Source organism: Macrobrachium rosenbergii, chromosome 5 (assembly GCF_040412425.1).
Source record: "Macrobrachium rosenbergii isolate ZJJX-2024 chromosome 5, ASM4041242v1, whole genome shotgun sequence".
NCBI lineage: Eukaryota > Metazoa > Arthropoda > Malacostraca > Decapoda > Palaemonidae > Macrobrachium > Macrobrachium rosenbergii.
Window position 1 is genome coordinate 71,327,847 of NC_089745.1, and position 26,267 is coordinate 71,354,113.

A 26,267-nucleotide genomic window follows, 5' to 3' on the forward strand; every position below is an offset into this window, starting at 1 on the left:
GAAAGGAAAGCTGTGGCAGTTCTATTGATTACAGTAAGATCTTCTGCTTGGTGGTCTGGTTAAGCTATTGTACAAGAACAAGAAGTGAAAAGAGGTTTCTTCTTATGTACTGGAATTCTGAGAACTAATGTCTCCATTTCAACAACAAATGTTTGGATACCTAATATCCCACATGCTTCAGGGCAAAACTTTGGGCCTCAGTATGAATAAATTACAAGATGTTAATAAAGAACCAATAAAATATCAAGAAGCAATTCAATAATAGGAACCAGTTATCCATATATGTATTAAGGAAACTACATCTGAAAGAAAACACTGATAGGATACCAAATTTATTTTTCTTGTTTAATTAGTTGTCTTTTAATAAATAAAGTCCAATAATTTTTTTTTAAATCAACTTCATACTTCATCATTTTCAAAGAATAATTATTCTTTCCATCAAGATGGCTTTTGTAATTTAAAAATGTGATTGTTTTATAAAAAGTTAAAGCTTAAATCAGAAATGACAGAATTACAATTTGATCTGCATATAATCACAAATTGTTAAAAGTTACCAAAATGAAAAAATCATAAAATCTCTCCAAAAGAACATCAAGAAAACTTAAATTACATACACACCCCAAAACTTGATGTTCCATTCTTCCCAATACATTATGTAATAATGACTACATAGTTACAAAGTTTGAACGCCATCATATAACGATCTTCGATAATTTCATAAACAGTAAGTTCAACTTGATCATCAAACACTGCACTTTCACTTAAGCTCAATATCAACTGAGGCTTTAATAAGTGGTCATTTTGGTCTAGGGGCACATCTGAAGAGCATTCAATGGAAGGCACAATACACTCATCATCAGAAAGAAGGTCTTCATATTTAGCTGTTAAAATATAACCAGGTGAACAACTTGAAATGTCCGAATGGGATGACTCATCAGAAATTTCTTGGTTTTCAGCAGTTTCACACTTTACAGGGCACACTTTTAAATGTGCTTTAAACTTTATTTGTAGTGAATAAAACCTTGCATCCTCACAACACAAAACTTTATTTGCTTTGTTGGCTGTAGATGAATCTAATTCCCTTTGATGTATTTTCCTATGGGCTATCAGATTATTCTTGTAGCCAAAAGATCTACCGCAAATTTTACATGTGTGTGGCTTTCCACCTGTATGGAGAACCATGTGAGCTTTAAGATGTGACTGCTGAATAAAACGTTTGCTACACAACTGACACGCATATGGACGCTCTCCTGTATGAATTCTTTCATGAGTCTTAAGATTGGCCTTCAGTCGGAAGGTTTTATCACACAGTGTGCATGAGTGAGGTTTCTCTCCTGTATGAAGTTTCACATGCATCATGTAATTAGCCTTCACTCTGAATGTCTTCTTACAGTATTCACACTCCCATTTCCCACACTTTACCCGTACTCTACATCTATTCCATATAGAATTCAACAACTGTGGATCCAATTTTTCCAATTCTTCTGGAGTGTGCTCTATAATGGGCATTCAATGTGTATTTATAAGCATACTTCTTATCACACAACTGACACTGATGTGGACCACTGGGAAAGTGAACTTGCTTGTGTTGAGTTAAGGATGACAACTGCACAAATGCTTTATTACAGACTTTACACTTATACGGCTTTTCTCCAGTGTGTGTTCTATAATGATAAGTTAGTGTACATCTTAGAGCAAAGCTCTTACCACAGATGTCACACTGATAGTCTTTGACACCTGAGTGAGTTTTAAAATGGGTTTTCAAATGGATATTTTGAACAAAACTAGCTCCACAAATGTGACACTTATACTGTCTTTCTCCTGTATGAGTTTTCAAATGATTTTGCAGGTACTGTCTAGTGTACATTTTACCACAAAGTCACACTGAACATCACGAACTTTTCCGTGGACTCTTTGTAAGTGTTGCATTAATTTCCACTGACTTGAAAATTTCTTTGGACAAGAGGTACAGTTCAGATCTTCTTTATGACTTAGCGCATGTCTTTTCAAATCCCGTTTGAATTCAAACTTTTCACCACAAACCATGCACTCACAAAAATGACTTTTCATATGCTTCCTTAAAAGACTGCAAGACTTGAAATGACTCAGGACAAATCCCACAATGATATACTGACTGATATACATGACTCAAAAGCAATTCTTCAGTTGAAAATTTTTATGGCAGGTCAAACATGTCAAACATATGGGTTTTTTTGCATTACTGTGTACAGACATGTGTTTCCTGAGATCAGATTTATGAGTAAATTCTTCTGAGCACACCTTACACTCTGACTTGCCTTGAACAGTGTCACCTACTTCTACCATCACTGAGATTATCTCTGATGCAGAAAGTTCTCTTGAAGGAGAACCTTCAGGTTCAGTCTTAATGTGTGATTTTATATGCTTCTTTAGAGTTTTTTCAGTGGAAAATTTTCACCACATGTCTTACATTCAAATGGCATTTTAGGCGCATGACCTAGTATGTGTATTTTTAGACTAGTTTGAAAAGTAAATTGCTTGCCACAAATACTACATACATGAGGCTTGTCTGCTTGACTGTGGCTTAACTCATGAACTTTAAGACTACTTTTCAGCGCAAATTCTCTGCCACAAACAGAACACTTATTCAGCTTCCCTCTCTTATACATGATGCCCATCATCAATATCTCTGAACTTCTTAAAGAATCATGGAGAACTTCAAAATTAACTCCTAAAGATATGAAACGGTAACTGTAACATGGCTACTTTAACTGTACCAACTGGAAAAAATATGCAGAACTGAATACCTTTGTCATAAACAATTGCCTTGGAGTTCTTGCATGGCTTGTTAAAACGATGTTACTGCTTTCATTCAGTCTCTATATAGTGCTCACTTCTGTATGACTGGTTTCCTAATCCTGAAGTTACGTAGTTAATGCATCAATTCCTGAAAATTAAAATATATTTATAAGGCCTATTAGCTCATCAGTATACAAAATCTGCAATAATTGTTTCATAAATATAAATATCTCACCCACATCAAGCTTTTGTGCAAACAGCATGACTGGTTATCAAGAGATGGAGCTGAATAGCCAATTTTTAAGTAATAATTTTTATGATAAAAATGACATTTTTCGATAAAATAAGGTTTTATATACAGTATACTTAGCAAGTAATTACATAGCTACAGTTTCTACTTTAAACTGCAGCTTAAGAACTGAAATTCGCAGTAGTGCTCTTTTGTTTTGGTGCAGTTAAAAGCCCGCCCACTTTCAGGGGAAGAATAGGTACAACTTAGCTAAAGAGCTCAGTTTGTTTATGCTCTATGTCCATGTGCGGGGAGGAGGGACAGGCTCTGTTCTTGTAATTATTGTACTTGTTAAGTATATATAAAACCTTATTTCATTATAAAAATGTCATTTTTATATATGACAAAAAGTAATTACATAGCTGAATCCCACACTGATAGAAGGTGGGAAGAATGGGCATGCACTACTCCAAAAACATTATAAAAAAAATGCATTTGAAATAGAAAAAGGCTAGCATTGTGGTAACGCTTGTTGTAACCTTACCTGGGGAGAAAGCAAGAGCAGGAAGATACTGACTCTTGGTCGTTGCTCATCTCAACCCGTAGGGCCATGACCGGTAGTGTCAGGATTGCCCCTACTTCAGTGGGAGCTTTGTGGTCAGGGAGCGCTTCTATGACTCGACAAAGCTTAAACATAACAATTGCCTTTGCCCTGGGCGAAAAATAGACATCGACTAACACACAACCATAAAACTATATTACCTGTACACCATTTAAAAAAACCATACATTACCCATCCATTAAAAACGAAGACTTGAGGGTACTCCAGATACTAAGTAACCCCAGCTTCCCAAAAACTCAACAACCTTAATCAAGGCTACGAGACATAGAAATAGGAGGATCACTCCTAACCATCATTCCCTAGTGCCACGCCAGCCGTGTAGAACGGGCCCAGTGTACCGTATTCCTCGAACATAGTTTCAACGTCACATAGATAATAGTTGGCGAAGATCAACCGACACTTCCAGTAAGTCAACTGGATTATGGTAGCTGGAGAGAGAGAATGCGTTAAAAAGCCAACGGCGTAGCTACTGCCCTTACTTCATGTGCTTTTACCTTTAACAATGGTAAATTATTCTCCTGAACTCCCAAGTGAGGCTCTACAATAATGTCTCTCAAAATGAAAGAGATAGCATTCTTGGAGAGAGGATGTAAAGGGTTCTTGAAAGAACACCACAGGTTATGAGAATCTCCTCTGATATTCTTGGATCTCTCGATGTAAAATCTTAATGATCTCACTGGGCATAATGCTCTCTCTTGTTCCGACGGTCCTACCAGTTCTGCAAGACTCTGGACCGAAAAAGGAGGAGGCCAAGGGTTAGACAGGTACCTGTTTTTGGCTAAGAAGCCTAAAATATATGAGCAAATAGCTATATCTTGCGAAAAGACCAACTTGTTCGTCCAGGGCTTGTAACTCACTGACTCTTTTTGCTGTGGCTAAAGCGATTAAGAAAAAGTGTCTTTCTAGACAGATCCCTAAAGGAGGACATCTGCATAGGTTCAAAAGGAGGGCCTGAAAACCAATGTAGGACTACGTCTGGTTCCAAGACACTGGCTGCTGTGACTTCTGTTTCCTGGTATCAAGACTTGACTAAGTCTGAAATGTCTGGGTCTGAGGAAATGTACACACCTCTATGCTTGAACACTGAGTTCAGCATGGATCTGTAACCCTTCATTGTAGACGTCGAAAGGCTTCTCGAAGATCTTAGGTAAAGTAAAAATTCGGCTATTTGGACTGCAGAGGTAGAAGAAGAAATGTTACGTTCTTTACACCATCTAAAAACTGCCCACTTAGCCTGGTAGAGCCTTGAAGACAACTCGCGTCTACATTTTGCGATAGCATTTGCAGCTTCTCTTGAAAATCCTTTCGCTCTGACCGACTTCCTGACAGTTTGAAGCCTGTCAGAGCAAGAGTGGACAAACCTTGATGATATCTGTTGAAGTGAGGTTGTCTGAGAAGATCTTTCCTCTCTTGTGGAAGGAGCCGCGGAAAGTCCAACAGAAGCTCTAGAAGGTCTGGAAACCACTCATTTTGAGGCCAAAAAAGGATCTACTAGGTTCATCAATCCGTGATAAGATGTCTTGAATTTGTTGATCACGTCTCCTACTAGACTGAATGGAGGAAAGGCATACATTTCCAGATGTGACCAATCCTGAAGCACTGCATCCGTTGCCCATGCCTGAGGGTCTGGTGCCAGAGAGCAATACAGGAGAGGCGATGGTTCCTGGACATTGCAAACAGTCTATCCAAGGTGTTCCCCATCATTTCCACGTCAGTGCACACCTGTGGATTAAGTGACCATTCCGTGGGTAGAACCTGCTTGCAATGGCTCAATTCGTCCACTAATACGTTTAACTTGCCCTGCACATAGTGGGTAAGAATCTGTGTATTGTTGTTGTGCTCCCAAAGAAGAAGATCCCTGGCTAACTCGGACAGTGACAGAGAGTGAGTGCCTCCTTGGTTCTTAATATAAGCCAGAGCCGCCGTGTTGTCGGAATGAACCGCAATCACTGAGTTTTGAGTTACTGTGGCAAAATGTTGAGGTGCCAGGTGAATCGCCTTCAACTCCCTTCAGATTTATGTGCAGTTTCCTCTCTTGCAGGGACCACTTCCTGACACTTTTAATCGTCCTAGTGTCGCTCCCCAACCTAGGTCCGATGTGTTGATAGCAATGAGAGGTTTGGGTTCGGACAAGATAGGGACTTCCCCTGAGAGGAACCTTCCTTCTAGGAGCCAACACTGAAGATCTACTTTTACTTACAGTGTGATGGGGATTATGAAGGAATCTGGAGGAATCTTTCTGTTCCAACTGGCCTTCAGAAAGAACTGCAAAGGCCTCAAGGCAGTCTTCCCAAAGGAACAAACATCCCTAAAAGGCTCATCCAGTCATTGGCCGAGCAGGTTTGAAGACTCAGAAAGTGACGGACTTTTTGGGTGCATGACAGTATTCTCTTCTCTGACGGAAAAGCCAGAGAGTCTATCTTCATCCCTAAATAGACTATTGTCTGAGAAGAGACTAATTGGGATTTTTCCTGGTTGATTAAAATGCCCAACTCCTGGGTTAATTGTAGAGTTTGAGAAGATCCTCCACACTTCTGGGATGATCATCATAGGAGCCAGTCATCTAGATATAGACAAACTTTCACGCCCATGAAGCCATTGAGATAGAGGAGCAAAGACCCTGGTGAAGACTTGAGGGGCTGTTGACAACCCAAAGCATAGAGCCCGAAATTGGAAAACTTTTCCTGAAAGACGAATCTCAGGAATTTCCTGGAATCCCGGTGTAGTGGGATATGAAAGCAAGCGTCTCTCATATCTATTGAGACCATCCAATCTTCTCGAGAAATTGCAGCAGAACCGAGCTGTTCATCTGCATCCTGAACTTCGTGATTTGGACGATGATGTTCAGAGCGCTACATCCAGTACTGGCCTCCAACCAGCGGAGGTTTTGGGGACTTCAAAGAGGCGGTTGTAAAACCCTCCGATGGCAAGTCTTCTACCTCTCTACAGCTCTTGTAGAGAAGAGCTGTGACTTCCTTTGAGAGGGCCGAAAACTTCTCGGAGCCTACCGAGTAGGCCTTTAAGGCGATGGGCACAGGTGACAAAGATGGGGTCTCCTTGAAGGGGATCACATATTCTTCCTTGATACCCCTGTAGTACCCATAGTTCTACCAATCTGGCCTCCCACTGTCTCCAGAAGTGTGGAGTCTGGCGCCACAGGTAAATGGAGGACCAGTTTCACTTGCTAGAGACTGGTCTAGATGGAGATGGCGACTTCTTCCTGGTAGGGGCGGACCGATCTGGGATTTGTGCGTGTGTGCGGGAAGCTCTTCCTCTGTTACCTTGAATGGGCCGTGGCTGGAGGAGAAAAGGCCGAGGATTAAATGAAACCGCAGGTGTTGGTTCGATTCCTTCATTCTCTTGGATGACTGCGCTAGCAAATTGTGAGTGGCTTTTTTTGCAATTCTTTAGCTACCTGCTCTAATGTCATTTGAAGAAAAAAAGGCTGGTACTGTCCAGAGGGGCAAAAGAAGAGCAGATCTCTGGGACGGTGTCACTCCTTTGTGGTGAAAGAACACCACATATCTCTTTCTTCAGCATACAAAACAAAAAAATGGCAGCTAACTCCTTTTGCCCCATCTCGAACTGCCTTGTCCGCATATGACAGGACTCTGAGCCAGTCTGCTGCAAAGTTCTCCTCTTGGAGTGAAGAACAATCCTCAATTTTCTTGGTTAATGCACCCACCGTCCAGTCAAGGAAACTGAAGATCTCGAATACTTTCAATATATCCTTAACTAGGCGGTCAAGCTCAAAAGACGAAAACATCATTTTCGCTGCACTGAAGGCTGAACAATGAGCACGGTCAATCTGACCAGAGAAATTCCCTTGAGGCAGAAACTCCCAAGGAGGGAGTTTCCCCAGTTGCATAGAATACATACCTCCTTTTGGAAAGCCAAGGAGGAGGAGAACAAAATCACAATTTTTAAAAGTAAATTGTATTTTTCCTAACTATAGAAACCTGAGGTCCTTTACATTGGGAATTACTTACGGCGAAGCTTGATACGGCCGTTAAACTCTTGAACAAGGTGGTTAGGCAGTAACTACCACCACGTAGGCGGGAATACCCACCTGCCCAAATGTAAACATTCCAGTTTGCCTTTCAGTCCAGGTTCAGATTGAGGGGTGGCATGAGGTGGGCATAATATTTAATATAAAGGACCTCAGGTTTGTACAGTTAGGAAAAATACAATTTGCTTTTAAAAATCATGATTTGCTCCGACACGATATACAAACCATCGGTCCTTTACATTAGGAAGACTCACTGGTTGGAGGGAGGAATCTGAGTGAGTCTCTTGAGCTGACTGGAGTTCTGCACACCTCGGCTGCTACTCCTGGTCAAGAGAGAGAGGAGGAGTACCATGCCTCTGACACATTGATCGGAGTGTAGGAACTGAAAGATCAAATGTCAGATACTGGACCTTTCGCATGAGTGAGGAAACGTAACTCATACACAGTAGGCTGGGAAGAATCTTGAGTCGGAGGCAGTAAGGAAAACCTGAGGTAGGGTTTCCCTTACTGCCAGTCTCTCCTTCCTCCCCTTGCTAGAGGAAGGAGCGGAATTGCTTCTATGATTCTAGAAGAAAAATAGAACAGGTGCTCGATGTCTAATCTTACCGCATCAGACGTCAGATCCAGCTAGTATTGGTTCGAGTCCTATTCTATTCTCATCCCAAATGAGGAGAAGTAGGAGGATGAGGAAGGAGGAAGAGAGGCCAGTCACTCTCGGTATCCTTCTCACTTCCAGAACCAACACCTTAGGCAAGATGCTACTAGTCCTCTTGAAGGAGCCAGGTTAGAAAACACAACTTGTTGAGCAGCCACCACAGGGCCAAGGAAAAAAGGTCCCAAGGGCCTGTGGGCAAGACCACAGGAAGACAGTGTAGTCTATGAGACCACGTCTTGCTTCCAGACAGACAGAAACTTCTGGAATGCGAGGGACGATCTAAGCCATTGACTTCGCGAGCTCTCGGGTGGAAAGTACTGTACCGGTATTGTCGTCGCCAGCTGCCGAGTACCTCCTTTGATCGCTTCACGAAGCCAGGAGAAAGACGTGTTCTTAGACACTTCTTCCTTGGGAGAGATAGTACTAGCAAAATATCAACGACATCCAGGTTAGGAATGTCAAGCCTTTTCGAAAGTACCACAGCTCCCTAATAGGACAAAGTAACGACTGATCTGGATCATCGATACAAAGTCCAAGGAGGAGGGGAACAAGAAGGACTCAAACCCTACAATAGATGCCGATGGATTAGGAGTCCACTACGACATCCCAGAAGGAGTCAAGGTATTGATCCCCTTCACCTGTTCTTCCATCTTCTACGCCAAGGCCAGAGCGTGATGAGAGATGGTCCTAAGAGGGCACATCTCTATCCGACGACTCTTGTAAGAGCGTGTGCAGAGCTTGGGACAGGAACCTTAAACGAGAGTCATATGCCACCGAGGGAACAGTTCCCTGGGACAGCAAGACCGAAGAAGCTTCTCATCCATACCTAAATCTCGACAGAGGAGAAGAAGGCTACTTCAGATAGAAGACTAGGTCACAAGGGCCTACATTCTTCACAAATGAAAGGGAGACAAGCAACCCTCAGAGGAGAAGACGAGAAAGTCCAGACTTGAAGAGCGATTCTGACCCGAGAAGAAGTTCTGTCAACGATATCCACCAGCTTAAGATGGATCCAGTCCCTGGGACAGTGTTGCAGAGGACTTCAAGAGATATCCAGCTATATCTGTTGCCTCTTGGCAGAAAAGCTTATGCTTGCAAGGAAAGCTGAAGTTCTCCCAGTCCTGAACACACAGGGATGTACAGTAATACCTTTAGTGAACTTGCATAATTCGAGGTTGCATGAATTCACAGACATGCAAATTTTTCACTGGAACCAAACTAATGGTCATACAAGAGTTTTTCACAGACACTGAGAAACCCTGCAAAAGTGTTTGTTTAATTTTTTATGTAATTTATAACTTCTCAAGCTTTTATGTGTGTAAATTAACATTAAATATTATTAAAAGTAATAATTTCTCTCTTTCTCTCTCTTTTAGTGAGATGAATTTTTATGGTACATGTATACAGGTATGTTTATTTGTATGATAAATAAACTTTTTACTTAATAAAAAGTACTAATTTTCAAATATTAATAAGATTAATAAAATTAAATAATAATAATAATAATAATAACAATAATAATAATAATAATAAAACTGTAATTACAAAATTCGTATTATTTTGAACAAACAAATTCTTCCTTCTGTCTTTTGCAAGAAGGTGGAAGGCAAAAGTTGTCAGACATGTCATTTAACATGACAAGAAGGGAGTGTTACTAATCAGTGGTCAAATTTTTCTTGTAACTCTCTCTCTGTGTACGTAATAATTCATAAAAATTTCACTCTCTTAAGTAAGGACAACTGTTATCTATCTCTCTCTCTCTCTCTCTCTCTCTCTCTCTCTCTCTCTCTCTCTCTCTCTCTCTCTCGTTCAAGTTAGCCAACCTAATGTGTCACAGCACTGTTTTTCTGTGTCTTTAACTGTACAGTAGATAATTTTGAATTGATCTAATTTTACTTGTACCGTTTACAAACTGTAAATGCACTGTTCTAAAACATAGAGACATAGAGCATTTCAGAACAAAGAGAAAGTGACAGAATAAAGAAGTTTTTAAAAACCAGGTTGAGAAGACTTCTAAAAACAGATCGGTGGAATGGGGGAGAGAGTCACACAGTCCTATATTCTTAAGTCAACCATTTATTTCTTTTATTAAGGGTAATGTATTAAGCGAACTTTTAAATGAAAATACAGTAACTTTAATTTCATTTAAAAGTTAGTTTAATACTGAATTTCCATCTTTTGATATCTAACGTAAGAATAACTTTCTTTCTCTCTCTCTCCCTCTCTCTCTCCGTAATAATTCATAAATAATATAACTTGATATTTCAACTATGGACAATATTTCTCTCTCTCTCTCGTTATTCTTTCAAGTCTCTGTAATAATTGATAAATAATTTCCTCTCTTAAGTAAGGACAACCATTATCTCTCTCTCTCTCTCTCTCTCTCTCTCTCTCTCTCTCTCTCATAGTTAGCACTCACACATTTTTACAACATTAATACTCTGTACAGTAGATAGTTTAAATTGATCTAATTTGACCTGTATCGTCTACAGAGTGTAAATGCGCTAGTGTTGCAAATACGTTCTAAAACATAGAGACATAATAACTAAGAGTTTATTAGTCAAAATATGAAACACTGTTTGTTCATGAAAAAGCATTTCAGAACAAAGAGAAAGAGACGCAGAATAAAGTTCTTAAAAAGAGCTTGAGAGGATTCTAAAAATACAGTAGTAGCTCGAACTTGCATGATTGAAAGGTTGCGAATTCACAGACACACGAATTTTTCATTGGAACCTAACTAATGGTCATACAACATGAGTTTTTCACAGACACGTGAACATTTGTGAACACTGAGAAACCAACCAAAAGTGTTTAAAACCGTTTAATTTTTTATGTAATTTATACATTTTCAAGCTTTTATGTGTAAATTAAATAACAATAAATATTATTAAAAGTAATAATTTCTCTCTCTCTCTTTTAGTGAGACGAATTTTATGGTACATGTCAGTTCCTCGCTGGGTGAGCGGGTTCCGTTCCCAGCTACCACTCTGTTGGTCACGAGTTCGAATCTCCGACCGGCCAGTGAAGAACAAGAGGAATTTGTTTCTGGTGATAGAAATTCATTTCTCTCTATAATGTGGTTCGGATTCCACAATAAGCTGTAGGTCCCATTGCTAGGTAACCAACTGGTTCTTAGCCACGTAAAAATAAATCTAATCCTTCGGGCTAGCCCTAGGAGAGCTGTTAATCAGCTCAGTGGTCTGGTTAAACTAAGATATACTTTTTTATGGTACATGTATACAGGTATGTTTATTTGTATGATAAATAAACTTTTTACCTAATAATAAGAACTAATTTTGAAATAATAAGATTAATAACAAAATAATAATAATAATAATAATAATAATAATAATAATAATAATAATACAGGCAGTCCCCAGTTAACGGTGGCCTTTCGGTTAACAGCGATTCGGTTTTATGGCGCTTGTCTAGAGATCTGAAATCGCGCAAAAAAAATCGCCTATTTCCGCTTATCGGCGCGGATAATTGGGTATTGGCGCCAATACATACCTAACAGAGGCGCTGATAACAGAAAATCGGGCGCTTTTCGCACCAATAACCCTCGAAAATTGCCGAAAAAGCACCTAAATCGCGATTTTCGGCTATCACCACACCAAGAGAAACAAAACCCCTCCGATAACCGGGACTGCCTGTAATAATAAAACTGTAATTACAAAATTAGTATTATTTCAACAAACAAATTCTTCCCTTGTCTTTTTGTAAGAAGGAGGTTGAAGGCAAAAGCTGTCAGACATGTCATTTAACATGACAAGAAGGGGAGTGTTGCTAATCATTGGTCAAATTTTTCTTGTAATTCTGTGTGTGTGTGTCCGTAATAATTCCTAAAAAATTTCACTCTCTTAGGTAAGGACAACTGTTATCTCTCTCTCTCTCTCTCTCTCGTTCGAGTTAGCCAACCTCGATATTACAGCAATGTTTCTCTGTATGTCTTTAACTGTACAGTAGATAATTTTGAATTGATCTAATTTTACCTGTACCGTTTACAAACTGCAAATGCGCCATACAGCACTTCAGAACAAAGAGCATTTCAGAAACGAAGAGAAAGTGACAGAATAAAAGTTTTTAAAAACGAGGTTGGGAAGACTTCTAAAATAGATCGGTGGAATGGGGAGAGAGTCACACCATTTATTTCTTTTTTTAAGGGTAATGTATTAAGCTAACTTTTAAATGAAAATACAGTAACTTTAATTTCATTTAAAAGTTAATACTGAATTTCCATCTTTTGATATCTAACGTCTAACGTAAGAATAACTTTCTCTCTCTCTCTCTCCCCCCTGTAATAATTCATAAATAATATAACTTGATGTTTCAAGTAAGGACAATATCTCTCTCTCTCTCTCTCTCTCTCTCTCGTGTTATTTGTTCAGTCTCCGTAATAATTGATAAATAATTTCACTCTCTTAAGTAAGGACAACCCTTTATCTCTCTCTCTCTCTCTCTCTCTCGTTCATAGTTAGTGCTCACACATTTATTTTTACAACTTATTAATTCTCTGTAGTAGTAAAGAGATAAGAAGGAGGCAAAGAAGAGATGGGAAGAATCACAGTCAGTGGAAGACAGAGATCGGTTCAGAAAGAAAAACAAGGTGGTGAAAAAGATGGTAGTCAAGCCAAAGTAAGGTTGTATGATGATGTATAATGAGCTGGGGACGAAGGATGGATTAAATTAGATGATCAAGTGTCAAAGGCTAGAAATAAGAGCACCAAAGATATTACACATATCAAACAAATAAAAGATTAAGATGGGGTAGTACTTAGAAAGGAGGAAGACACTGTAAAGAGATGGAAAGAATATTTTGAACAGCTGTTAAATGAAGAAAATAATAGACTAATAAGAGGGGATGGGCAGGTGAATATTGGCATGGTGATGAGGTTTTCTAAGCAAGAGGTGCTGGATGCACTGAAGACGATGAAAAATGGGAAGGCAACCAGACCAGACATGTTACCTGTGGAGGCATGGAAGGCATTAGGGGATGAAGGAGTGGATATACTTTACTACGATCTTATGATAAAGATCCTTGAGCAGGAAAAGATACCAAATGAGTGGCAAGGGGGTATACTGATCCCAATCTTCAAAGGGAAAGGAGATGTCCAAGAGTGTGGTAATTATAGGGGTATTAAACTAATGTCCCACACTTTGAAGATACTAGAAAGGATGATAGATGCCAAACTCACAGAAGAAGTAGAAATAGGTAGAGAGCAGATGGGATTTATGAAGGAAAGGGGAACAGCAGATGGTATATTTTGCTTGAGACAACTAATGGAGAAATTCGGGGAAAAACAAAGGAACCTACATATGGTATTCATTGACCTTGAAAAGGCTTATGACTGAGTCCCGAGACAAGAGGTGTGGAGGAGCCTGAGGGGAGAGGGGTGGTGCCAGAGAAGCACGTGGCGATTGAAGCAGGAGATGTACCGGAATGTATTTACCAGAGTGAGGAGCAGTGTTGGGGAGACGGAGGGTTTTGAGGTGAGAGTAGGATTACACCAGGGGTCGGCTCTTAGCCCACTTATTTTTAACATAGTGATGGACGTTATCATAGAGGAAGTAAGAGAGGCAGTGCCGTGGAACATATTGTATCCGGATGATATTGTCCTGTGCGCAGAGAGCAGCGAAGATCTGGAAATGAAATTGGAAAGATGGAGACAAGTACTGGAGGACAGAGGAATGAGAATAAGTAGATCTAAGACAGAATATGTGTGTACCACCAATGATGGGGTGATAGGAAAAAGTATTCAGCTTGGGGAGAACCAATAAAGAGAGTTGAAAATTTAAGTATTTGGGATCCTTTGTTAATGCTGGAGGAAGTATGGAAGAAGAAGTAAAACATCAGGTACAGGCAGGCTGGAACAACTGAGAGCGGCCTCCGGTTCTTTGTGACAAAAGAGTACCGCTGAGGTTAAAAGGAAAATTTCATAAGACGGTGGTAAGAACAGCAATGGTGTATGGCAAAGAAAACAGCAAGCTTGAGAAAGACAGAGGAGAAGAAGATGGATGTGGCAAAAATGAGAATGCTTAGGTGGATGGCTGGGGTGACGAGAGAGATAAGATCCAAAATGATTACATTACGGGTCTCGACTAAGGTGGTGGAAATATCAAAGAAAGTGCAGCTGAGGGGAAGCTGAGATGGTATGGACACCTGTTGAGGAGACATGAGGACCATGCTGGTAGACATACTATGGGGATAGAGGTCAGGGAAGAAGAAGAGGAGACTAAGAAAGAGATGGAAGGACTGTGTGAGGGGAGACCTGCGTGTGAAGGGAATTGATGAGGCAGCACAGGATAGAAATAGATGGAAACGGCTCATCCGAAACGGCGACCCCATATAAAAATGGGAACAAGCTGTGAAGATGATTATTAATTCTCTGTAAGTCTTTACCTGTACAGTAGATAGTTTAAATTGACCTAATTTGACCTGTAATGTCTACGAGGTGTAAATGCCCTAGTGTTGCAAATACGTTCTAAAACATAGAGACATAATAACTAAGAGTTGTATAAGTCAAAATATAAAACAATGTTTGTTCATGAAAAAGCATTTCAGAACAAAGAGAAAGAGAGACAGAATAAAGCTGTTAAAAAGAGGTTGAGACAATTCTAAAAATAGATCGGTTGGAAGGAGAGAGAGAGAGAGAGAGAGAGAGAGAGAGAGAGAGAGAGAGAGAGAGAGAGAGAGAGAGAGAGAGAGAGAGAGAGAGAGAGAGAGAGAGAGAATGAATTCTCTTCCAAATATCAGTTTTTATGTTAACCATTTATTTCTCTCTTTTAAGGGTAATGTATTAAGATAAATTTGAAATGAAATTACAGTACAGTACTTTAATTTCATTTAAAAGTTAACTTAATAATTTGGGGAGCATGATTAGGGTCATATTTAGCATTTAAACTTTAGAAATATTTAGTATTTAAACTTTAGAAATAAGCATTTATTAGCACTTTTAGAGACCATGCCAAACTTACCTGAAAATTCACCCCCTGGAAGGGTTCTGGGACCTAACCTCGCACCAGTTGGAGTATGACTGTAGATCGGTTGGAAGGGGAGAGAGCGAGAGAAATTCTCTTCCAACTCTCAATTTTTATGTCAACCAGTTATTTCTCTCTTCTAAGGGGAATGTATTAAGCTAACTTTGAAATGAAATTACAGTAACTTTAATTTCATTTAAAAGTTAACTTAATAATTTGGAAGCATGATTAGGGTCATATTTAGTGTTTAACCTTTAGAAATAAGCATTTATTAGCATTTTTAGAGACCATGCCAAACTTACGCAGAAATTCACCCTGTGTGAGGGGTTCTGGAACCTAACCTCCCGTAAGTTCAGAGTATGACTGTACTGCCTGAAAAACCACTTCTTGTGTAGCTGCTACAGGAGGTTGGGTCAAGCAGAACCCTTCTCAATGCCTCGGAAGCAGAGCTATCAGGTCAGGCGAAAGGCGAAGTCTTCCAACATTTGTCTGTAACTCGGGGTGAGCAATGCTTGAAACCCTAGCTAAAGGACAAATATGGAGAGAAAAACGTAAATATCGATTTTTCCCAAAAAAGACAGCATGCCTCACTGTAGCGGCCCCTGGGTCTGGTATGAAGGAGTGAGAAAACTACCGACTTTGTTGTGCAGGGAGGCAACAGAAAGATGGTAGGGATCTCTCAGTCAAGCAGTCTCTTCGTGAGGAAAAGAGTGCAGAGCATGTTCTGTCCCGATCACTCAAACCTGAGGCCAAGCTCGCCTACCAATACATCCCCATCGGGAATGCATCTGGCTAACTGACCTGTCGAGTGCACTATAGAACACTCGAGTACCTGCAAATGTCGGCAGATAAAACAGGAGAGAAAAATTACTCCCAATTGTTTGTCAACGAATGCCACTAATGTGGTTTTGTTGTTCAACGAAACCAGTGAGTGTTGCAAAACTCATCCTGAATTCTCGGAAGGCCAAAAGGCTGCCTGAGCCCAGGATGTTGAGGAGAAGGTACTAATCATCTCAGTCACACACCTTCAAGACAAAGTCTAACAGGTGTGCGCCTATTCCTCAATCAGTCTGATTGAATCCGGAAGTAGACACGCGATGTGCGGGGAATATGCAAACATATTCGAAGGTTTCTTCAATCAAGCATTAGCTTAACTCTTTCTTCATACTTCGAAGAAGAAAGAAGGACGGACGAATGGAAGTAGACCTCCATTCTCCACCATGGTGAAGCTTCTGCAAGATGACAGGATAACGAGACGATTAGCTCTTGCCGGGCTGGCATTTCCTGAATCGGGAGCACTGGAGAGGAAGAGGAAGTAAGTTTGATGAATAGAATTGCCGAGACCCAAGGGAAATAGATACTTCTGAAGGAATCCATTCCCAGATCTCGGAAATGTCGCTGCCAGCTGCTGAGACTCGATAAGTATCATTTTATCCAGGCATCTGCAGTAGGACAACTTCCCGGTTGATACTTCTTTCTCTCTTCCTTCTTCCCTCATCCCTTATGGAAAGGAGGGTGGAAAGAGACACAGTTACGCACACTTTCCTAAAAGGGAAGAAGAGGGCTGTGTTGCGCAATCTTCTTCCGAAGCCTGGGACTTCTTAGGAGTTGAGGGGGTATGGCTTGAACTCAAGGTCGAGCCGAGATGACTAAGACCCAAAGGTCTTGGCCATTGTCCAAAGGACAAGGCAGTGCCCTAGTATGAACCTTGACACGGGAGATCTGAATTGGGACAAAGTCCTTCTTCTTAGCATCAGAATTGCCCTCAGAACTGCAGTAGGCAAGAAGAATTGGCTTTCTCTGTCGAGGCAGGCAAGAAGCTTGGTTTCTTGACCTGAATGAACTCCTTGTCCAAAGAAAAGTATTCATCTGGTTGAGAATGCTCGTAAGGCAGGGACCGTGGAGGTCCCCAAAACTCTCAGCCCCTCGGGAACTGCAAGGGTTGCAGTGATGAAGATTATTCATTAGGGGAGCCGGTCCTGTCCCGGGGATCCTCGCTCTGATGAATCGGCACGAAGTTCTCTGAAAAAAAGGGCGATCGCAACTTGAAGAGGAAGACCCTCACTGCTTCGAATAAAACCCTGTATCTCTCTCTCTCCTGGGAGGAGACCTTGACAGATCCCAAGAAACCCTCCTCAGCTACCTGGTTGCACTACAAGACAATCAGGGGACTGACACCAAAGCACGCCAGGCAGCTGAACTCCAAAGAAAAATTCATCGCCAGCTCCGTCTCGAGCCTCTCGGAATAACCGAGAAGAAAAGAGAACAGGTGAGGAGAAAGAGTACCCTACCTGTCCTACCAAGGAGATTACTACCACATCGGAAGAAGAACGCTTGTGCTGTGGCAAAGCGCTTTCCTGGGAAGAGCAGAATGTTTATTCAACAGAACCAAGAACCAGATTCAGAAAAACCGAGTGGGGGCTGAGCAGAGCCGATCACGCGAACGCAAAATCCAGACTGGGTGGTATGTGGTGGACTGGGAGGCAGGCAGGGTGAGCCAAGCCAGTCTCATAAACGTGACCAGGGGCTGGGCGGGGTGAGCAAGCCTTTGAATGAGCCAACACAATCAGTACTGGAAAAGGGCAGAATTCATCTGCCGTGAACTAGCGCTAGTTTCTGAACTCTAAAACTCTTTCAAGGCCGAGGCCCCTTGAGAAGAAGGTTCAAAGGGAATTCTGTGTCTGCTATCCTGCTTGCTCGAACCCTAAGGTTCAAGAAACAAGGATGAAACCTGGCCAAACAGCTGAAGCAGCTGGCAGGCAGTATCAAGACACCCAGGTGTCTCGGCACTTTCTCTCATCTTGTGCCTCTCGTCAGGAGAGCATTCGTGATTCATAAAATTCGGCGACCTATGACATTCCCAAAAATCAGAAGCCGCTGCTTTGGTTTCTGAGAAATCGAAAGAGCCAGGCACATAACCAGTCTTAGACGCAGACTTCTAAGACTGGCAACGTCAGCCCTGAAAACGCGAGACCCCAGAGGAGAATGCGGTGGTTCCTGCCGAGGGCAGGAAGAGCCAACGATAAATAGTCCATTAGAAGTTCTGCAGGACTCCTGTAGAAATCTCTTCCCTGCTTCTTCTGGTGTTCAACCAATAGGATTGAGACACCAGGCTAGGAACCCAACTGAGCACTGGTAAGCACTTCGGGAGCACTTGTAGTGCTGGCAGGAAGAACTGAGATACCTGGGTGCCTCGGCCCTTTCTCTTGCACTGCTCCCAAACTGGGCCGGGGAGAGTACTCTCCAGACCATATCGGGATACTCGATATTCTAGAATCTTGAGCACTTGGAGCGGCTCACAAACGAGTGCCCGAAGCAGTCCCCGTCTCAGAGGTGGAACCCCCAGGACTGGGAATGGGATCGCAAACCGAGGTCTGCGCGCCGGCGGCTCCCGAAACACAAAACCCAGGGGTATGAGAATAGGTTTCCTAACCCAAAGGTTGGGAAGAGCCAACAAAAGACTCACTGCCTCCTCGGAAGGAGGCAGTCCCTAGACGCCCAAGGGCATCAAGGGAAAGAAGCAGCCTTCCTCTCCTTCTGTCGATGGAGGTCTGTCTGGTTCAGGGACCCCCTCGAACCTCGGGAGGAAGGAAGAGGCAGCAGAAGACGAAATCGAAGATAAGTTGAAGACGACGGCTACTTCCACAGGGCAATTTCATTCACCTTCACTCCGACATCTTCTACAGGATGGTGGACACAAAACATAACCTCCAGGACAACTAGGCAGGAACACAACAGAAGCGCCCCAGGACACCACCACCAGGAGAAGCAGCAGGCACAAGGCACAGTGGGACAGCTGCTGCAGGAGCTACGGAAGCAGTTCGGAAGGCAGGAGCTACAGCAACGGCCAGGAACGCCACTTCCACAGGGCGACTTCCTTCACCTTCACGCCCACATCTTCTACAGGACAGTGGACCCAAAACATCGTAACCTCCGGGGTGGCTAGGCAGGAACACAATGGAAGCAGCCCAGGACACCACTACCAGGAGAAGCAGTAGGCACAATCAGGACAGCCGATGCAGGAACTACAAAAAGCAGTTTGGAAGGTAGGAACTATAGCAACGGTCAGGAACGCCATATGAAAGTCATCAGCAGTGACAGGAACAATCAGGACAGCTCGGCAGGAGACCAGGAGGAGTCGCCCAGAGACTGTCGATCAAGTAAACAGGAGCATAACACAGGAAACAGCAGGAGCAGACGGACCACAGATGCGCCAGAGGCAGTGCCACAGCATACATGAAGGCCAGCAATGACAGTGATCGATCCACGTGGAACTATGCCATTCCAACCAGGTACAGGCATTCCCCAGTTATCGGCGGGGTTCCGTTCTGAGGGTGTGATGATAACCAAAATCACCACTAACCAAAACTGGCAATTTTCGGGCTTATCGGCACCGAAAAGCACTGATTTTCGGTTATCGGCGCCTCTGTTAGGTATGTATCAACGCCAATACCCAATTATCGGCACTGATAAGTAGAAATCAGTGATTTTCGCACCGAAATTGCTGATTTTCATTACTAGACAAGCCCTAAAACCGATTGCCATTACAGGGACTGCCTGCACAGTGGTTGATCCCAAAGCAACACTGAATGAATGTCGGGACTCCTTCATGCAAGACATCCCCTGAGATACCCAGCCAACTACTGCTGTGCCTGCAATGCTCACTGTCAACCTGAAAGAAAAAGCAAAGATGATTAGTAGAGGGAGACTCCTCTCGCTACCAGGGGAACTGCTTACGCAGTGAGAGGAGGCCCAAGAAGAGGTTGCCCGACCGTCTGCAGGGGCCCCCTCGCGGTGTTCGCCTGACGAGCAAGTGAAGAGGGCGAAGGAGAAAGATCTCTACCAAGGCGCCGTGGATTCTCAACTTCCCGACGATGCCCGCATCCTCCCCAGCAACTCTCTATAGCACAGGTGGCGAAAAACAACACTCAGCACAAGTAGAAAGGAAATGGTCATGCCCTTGTACACGGAGGGTGTGAGCCCAAGAAGGAAGCGAACTCTTACGTCCCAATCAGTGTAGGGGAGCAAAGACATTACGTCGATCTAATATCTCCGAATGTACAAGGGAACGCCTTCAGTATCCAAATAAAGGGCTACTGGAAGAGAAGCATTACCACTCGATTACGTCCCTCCCAATACACCCTTGGCTGTCAAACCCAAGACACAGACGCAGGGGAACGACGGATTATGCAAGGCTATCACAAATCATGGGTTTGTATTAATAAATATTAAACACAGGCAATATAGGCTATACACAAAAATACAGAAAGATCCCACCAGGATAATAAAGAGTTTAACGACAGTCAGGCAAAGAGATCCAAAAACACGTCTGCAACGCAAGCAGCCGAGAGCAAACTGGAATGTTTACATCCGGGCAGGCGGGTATTCCTGTCTACCTGACGGCAGTTCCTGCCTAACCCCCTTGCTCAAGAGTTTAACGGCCATGTCCAGCTTCACCGTAAGCAATTCCTAATGTAAAGGACCAATGGTTTGTATATCATGTCGGAACAAATCAGCAATGTCAACAATACAAAGTAAATATAAACAAAGTCAAACGGCAGGCAGAGAGGAGCAGCGAATGTTCTTCCTCGATGGCGGCCATAAGCAAAGTGAGTGCATACCAACTGCATGGGCGGGACTCCCACCCGTAGTCGGTAGTTATCTACGTGCTTTCACCACCTTATTTAAAGTTAAATGGCGTGTTCCAACTCCTGCTGAAAGTAATTCCTAACGAAAGGACCGATGTTTTGTATATCGTGTAGGAACAATTTACATCCGCCTTACCGGACGGCAGTTAACTGCCTATACACCTGGTTTTAAAGTTGAACAGCCATTTCCAGCTTCGCTGAAAGTCATTTCTCATGTAAAGGACCAATGGTTTGTACATCGTATCGGAAAAATTGGAATGTTTACATACGGGCAGGCGGGACCCCCGCCTATCAGACAGTAGTTAACTTTCTAACCACCTTGTCTGTAAGTTCAACAGCTGTTTCCAGCTTTGCTGTAAGTAATTCCTGATGTAAAGGACTGATGGTTTGTATATTGTGCAAGGACAAATGATTTTTCCTATAGTATTCTGATTTATCAGCCTCGAGGCTGGGCTTGGCTTTAGGGAAAACATACTGGGAAGCTGGTGAAGAAGAGGGGGGAATATAAGGAGGAGAGAGAGCAGCGGTAGAGGAGGGGGTAGGGGAGGAGGAAGGAACAGCCAGGAAAGGAGATGACGCTGATGCCACCCGCGAAAAAGTTAGCCTAGCTTCCTTACGCTTAAAAGCTTTCCTATCCCTATCCTTAACCAGCTTTACCTGATGGGAAATGTACATGTGCCAAAACTCCTGACTCCATTCAATACACTCACTGCATGTGTTCTCCTGAGAACACTCCTGACCCCTACATGCCGTACACAAAGAGTGACGGTCGATTTAAGTTTAACCAGTTTGGAAGAGCACAAATTCCCTCGCAAACTCCACATCCAGAGAAGCTGGTATCCGACATAGCTACCAATTTCACAGAGCTACACTAGCTAGATTAACAAACAGGACACTGAGTACTTCACCAAAAAGAGACGCCAGAAAGAAGCGCAACGAGATGAAGTAAACCCAACAGTTTGAATTGAACGGACGCATGAGATGCGTTCACAACATGCCCGAGATTGAAACTGGTGCTGTTTACTGGGCAAGTCTCCTTCCACTCCCCGGCATCCGGTGGGGCTGGGTCTCCCGCCAATTATATCAGCGTTCCAAACAAAGTTTGAAAAAATATATCTCAGACGTGTCGAAATTTAAGAGATAAAAGCTTTTACAGTGTTTTGGTAAGGCATTATAATGAAAGTGGAGTTTCCTTCACCAGGGGGTGTGGGGTGCAGAGCCCCGGCTAAGTAACACTGCCTACTAGGTTGGGTTAGGTTAGGGTACGTTAAATTAGCATAGTTCCTTTTCTAACTGGTTTCCCTAGCCAATCTCTTCTTGAACATATGACTCCCTAATGACTTGTGCATGTGTAGAACCATTCCATAACAACACATGGCAGTCCGGTCTCTCTCCCAATGTTTTTCCCTTACCCAAAACCCCGCGTTCCCAAGGGGTCCCCATCATGTTGGATGGGCTAGATATGAGGTTAATAATAACTGACCGACAAAAAACACCACCACCTCCTTCATTATCAACACTAATAATATAGGAAAAATAAATGGTAATTCTAAGTATTAGCTCCGAGCCTGTTTTTACCTTGGAAACTTTTTTTCTACACTTTTAGGACTTCTGATACTGGCAGTGCATTTGTTTGTTGTTGGCCAGATGGACAGTCCCTTCGCAGTGTTTAGTACTGGCATGGGAGGGGGGGTACACATACATTAGCAAGTTACTGCACTTGCCAGACGGGATATGAACCGTTCCAAACAGACGTACCCGAAGATTGCGTATGGAAACCCCTTGTTGGATGGACTTCAGGGGGTTAATTACAGGTTAATTACATTCGTGCGACAAAAATTGAAAGTAAATCCATAATTAGCAACCAAAACACTGTAGAAAAGTCAAGTTAGAAGGAAAGTGCCGCCACAGAGCTACTACTTGGATCTACTAAATAAATTTCAAAGGTAACAGTCTGTGCAGGGCTGTTGTGTAGTTTTACCCAGTAAATTTCCAAAGTTATCTCATCAGCACTGCATCATAGCCTAGCCTATAGTGCACCCTTTTCTCATTTGTTCAGTCAAAAATTGGTAGAACTAAGCAGTAGCTCCCCATTGGTAGAACTAAATGGCCTGGTATCTACGTGCAGCATAGAATTACCATGCACAATATTTGTCTGAAAACATTCCATGAAATTACTCCATGAAATTACCTTACACTGAAAGTGAACTATCAGTGGGATTAAAATCCTTGTGGGCTACTTTATTTCCCCCACCCAGCCAACAGCCAAATCCCAGCTTTCCAATGTGGTCCCTCGAACTGTGGGATAATTATCGTTCAAAACATAGATTAGCCTACAACATAGGTCAATTATAATTTCAAGCCCAAGGCACAATAATGGTTTCAAATAAAATAAATTTTACCACTAGGTCAGGTCACTCAAGATAGGCTTGGCGTAGAATTATAAACTACAATAGCCTACTAGTTCGACCAGGATTGGCTGCACTATATACTAGAACAAGGTGCCTTACTTAGGTGAGCTTACGGATACCATAGCTTAAGTCAGCGGCCCTATACACATCACTCAAAACGATATACAGTACTCACATTCCAGGGTAAAATTGATCAGCGTTTAATTTCGACTGACATCTCGCAACACACACAATCATTTGTGGGATCTCATATCTATGAAACATCCAGATCGCGAAGCTTCATCATTTTAGATAGCGTAGTCAATATAAATAGCAGCTAGTGTTGTCGTCGGGTTCAGCCATATTGTCAACAAAACGCTCCGCAAACCATCAGCATTTGTTTTCCCTGCCTGAAAGCGTTACTGGAGAAAGCTTTTGGTTGCATAGAGTAATTTTAAATAGAACCATCCTACACAGCAACCCCCAAACCTTTTGTCCATTTTTTTAACGATGTCCTATCGTGTATAAAAGCTTCCGATTTCCAAATTAAAACATGTAGGTATTTCGTACTTGGAAAATCGGATTTGTATCGACTCTAGAACATTATTCGTGATTTTTAAGTGGACCTTGCTAGTTTATTCCATTAAAATAGGAACATTGTAAATACTTATTGTTCATTACTACCATATGAAATAAGAAGGGTTTGGGATTCTCATGCAATGGTTATGAATAAATAATATAGACATCTTGATAGTTTAACTAGAAAAGTTAACAGAAAATGGCTCTCTGATCAAGAATTGGCTGATAGTTTTCTTCAAATTTTTAGTACTGAACCTGCTACACGTGTGAAACCATCGAAATTCAATAATGTAAATTGATTGATTGATTAATTGAGAGTTATCTGGCGTCACAACTACCAGGGTCACCGACGCCGACAATAATGTAAATAACGACGGTGTTAATAGTTACTAAAAAGTCAAAGAAAACAAACTGTGCAACTGATCCGATGCCACTATCTAAATTTGTTAGATTTGGACATTTTCCATGACTCACTTACATGGTGTTTAATGTCTATATGTAATTAATTCCAGAATATGTGAAGACCCTAATTACAGGTAGACAAGCTTATTCCAGATATAAACACAAACTAAATCAGGTTTACAAAACAATACCTCCAAATGCACACCACAGGATGTCAGGATGCAATGCTAACTTATAAGTTACTAATATTTGGACATTATATTTTCTCCCCAACTTTAGAACTGACCTCTGTAAAGTAACTACATCTGCATATTACAACTTCACAGCTAGCTTCAAATCGAAACTTAACTTTAACTCATGACTTGTACGAGTGCTGTATTACCATTACTCTCTAATGCCAATTAACTATTCACCACATATAAATTTTAACTTTATAGAGTTGATCAATTGTCTTAATTCAAAATACAACTGGATAAATTCAGCTTCACTTCATCAACTTATGATTACTTTAAATTATAACTCTTACTTTACACTTCAGTATGACATCACAACTTGACTTTAACCTTCAATTCCTTTACATCTTGAAAATCAATTTAGACATTCCAATACACAGTTCCTCAAATTTAGCATCCATAGTCTTTCTGCCAGTGTGAGGTTCAAGAAATGTCAGGAGTGAAAGACTGATCCTTTATTATTGTTGTTTTAGATTTAGTGGCCTTGTGCCAGCACGGACTCTTGCTCCTAGAGCAGCCCGTAAACTTTTATTATTCTCGACAGGTGTTTATAATGTGGAAAGCGGATGGAAAGGTAGCGGGCGACCATACGGGAGTTGTGTTTGTTAACAGGCATAAAAAGACATATATAATGCGTTACAGAACATGTAAAAGGCAGATATATATATCGGCGGACAGGCCGTACAATGATGCATACAGTGAGATACATAAAGAATCTGAAACCAAGTAACATATATGACGTGATTAATGTATGTATAAGAGCGAAACACAAGAGTGGAGAGGCGATTTGACGCCCTTACACCAGTTAGGCATCACTTGTAGGGGTTATATCCCTCCCCTCCTTACAAAGTTTTGGGAACCCAGATATGGGTTTATATTTTGCATAAATCGTCCTGCTTCTTCATTCGCTTGAGGCCACAATGGTGTGATCTATTTCTATGGAGTATTCCCATATAATTCCAAAATTCACTAAATTTTGCTATCACAAATGTTATTCCCCATTCTGAAAGCGCCTTATCTATGACAGGAATTCACAGAATCTGCTTAAGCAGAATTCTCGAACTCCACAATTGGGTATCTTGAATACTAGTGCATAAATGCCACCTAGTGTAGGGCCCCAAAAGTCAACTGAGATTTCTTGCCAAACTCCTGCAGACAACTCTGGCATTTTGGGTTCCTCCTTTTGCAAATTTCATTGTAGTAGAAGCTTGGCAGGCTAAACAATTCTTAACCATTTCCTCAGCACTTCTGTCAATATAAGGATACCCAGCTTCCTCACACAATTATTGTTTCATCTTAACAACTCCCAAGTGTACTTCATGCGCCAGTGCCAGAACTCTAACTTGCGGAGACTCAGGAATGATCAGTTCGTTTCCTCTCAGAATAAAGTCACCTTCTGCAATATTATGTTTCAATATCGCTCAAAAATGTTTCCATTCACGTCAGGTGATGGCGAAACATACCATTTCCCACTTTGGATTCTCTTCCCTACTTTCCGCAAAGTTGTATCTGGTAATGTAGCTTGTTCAGTCTCCTCAAACATATCAGTTTTTGGAATACTATTTGTGCCAATAAAATGAACATAGTCGTCTTGTTTTTGTTCCGCAGCTGAGCTAGCATCTGGTAACGGATCTCTCATGTAATCTGTCGGGTTATTATAACCAGGTCGATATTCTGCAGTAGCTTGATATGATTCAATCTAAGTTTGTAACTTTCCAGTCTTGTTGTAGTCTTAACCTTTGGA

General features: G+C 41.8%; 1 long non-coding RNA gene across 1 annotated transcript; it reads right to left on the reverse strand.

Moving 5' to 3' along the window:
* Nucleotides 1–319: 319 nt before the first annotated feature.
* Nucleotides 320–23,913, reverse strand: LOC136838892 (uncharacterized). Its single transcript, XR_010853156.1, has 2 exons — nt 23,506–23,913; nt 320–2,926 (listed from the first exon to the last, which is right to left on the reverse strand). It is a non-coding gene; the product is annotated as an uncharacterized lncRNA (long non-coding RNA).
* Nucleotides 23,914–26,267: the final 2,354 nt, after the last annotated feature.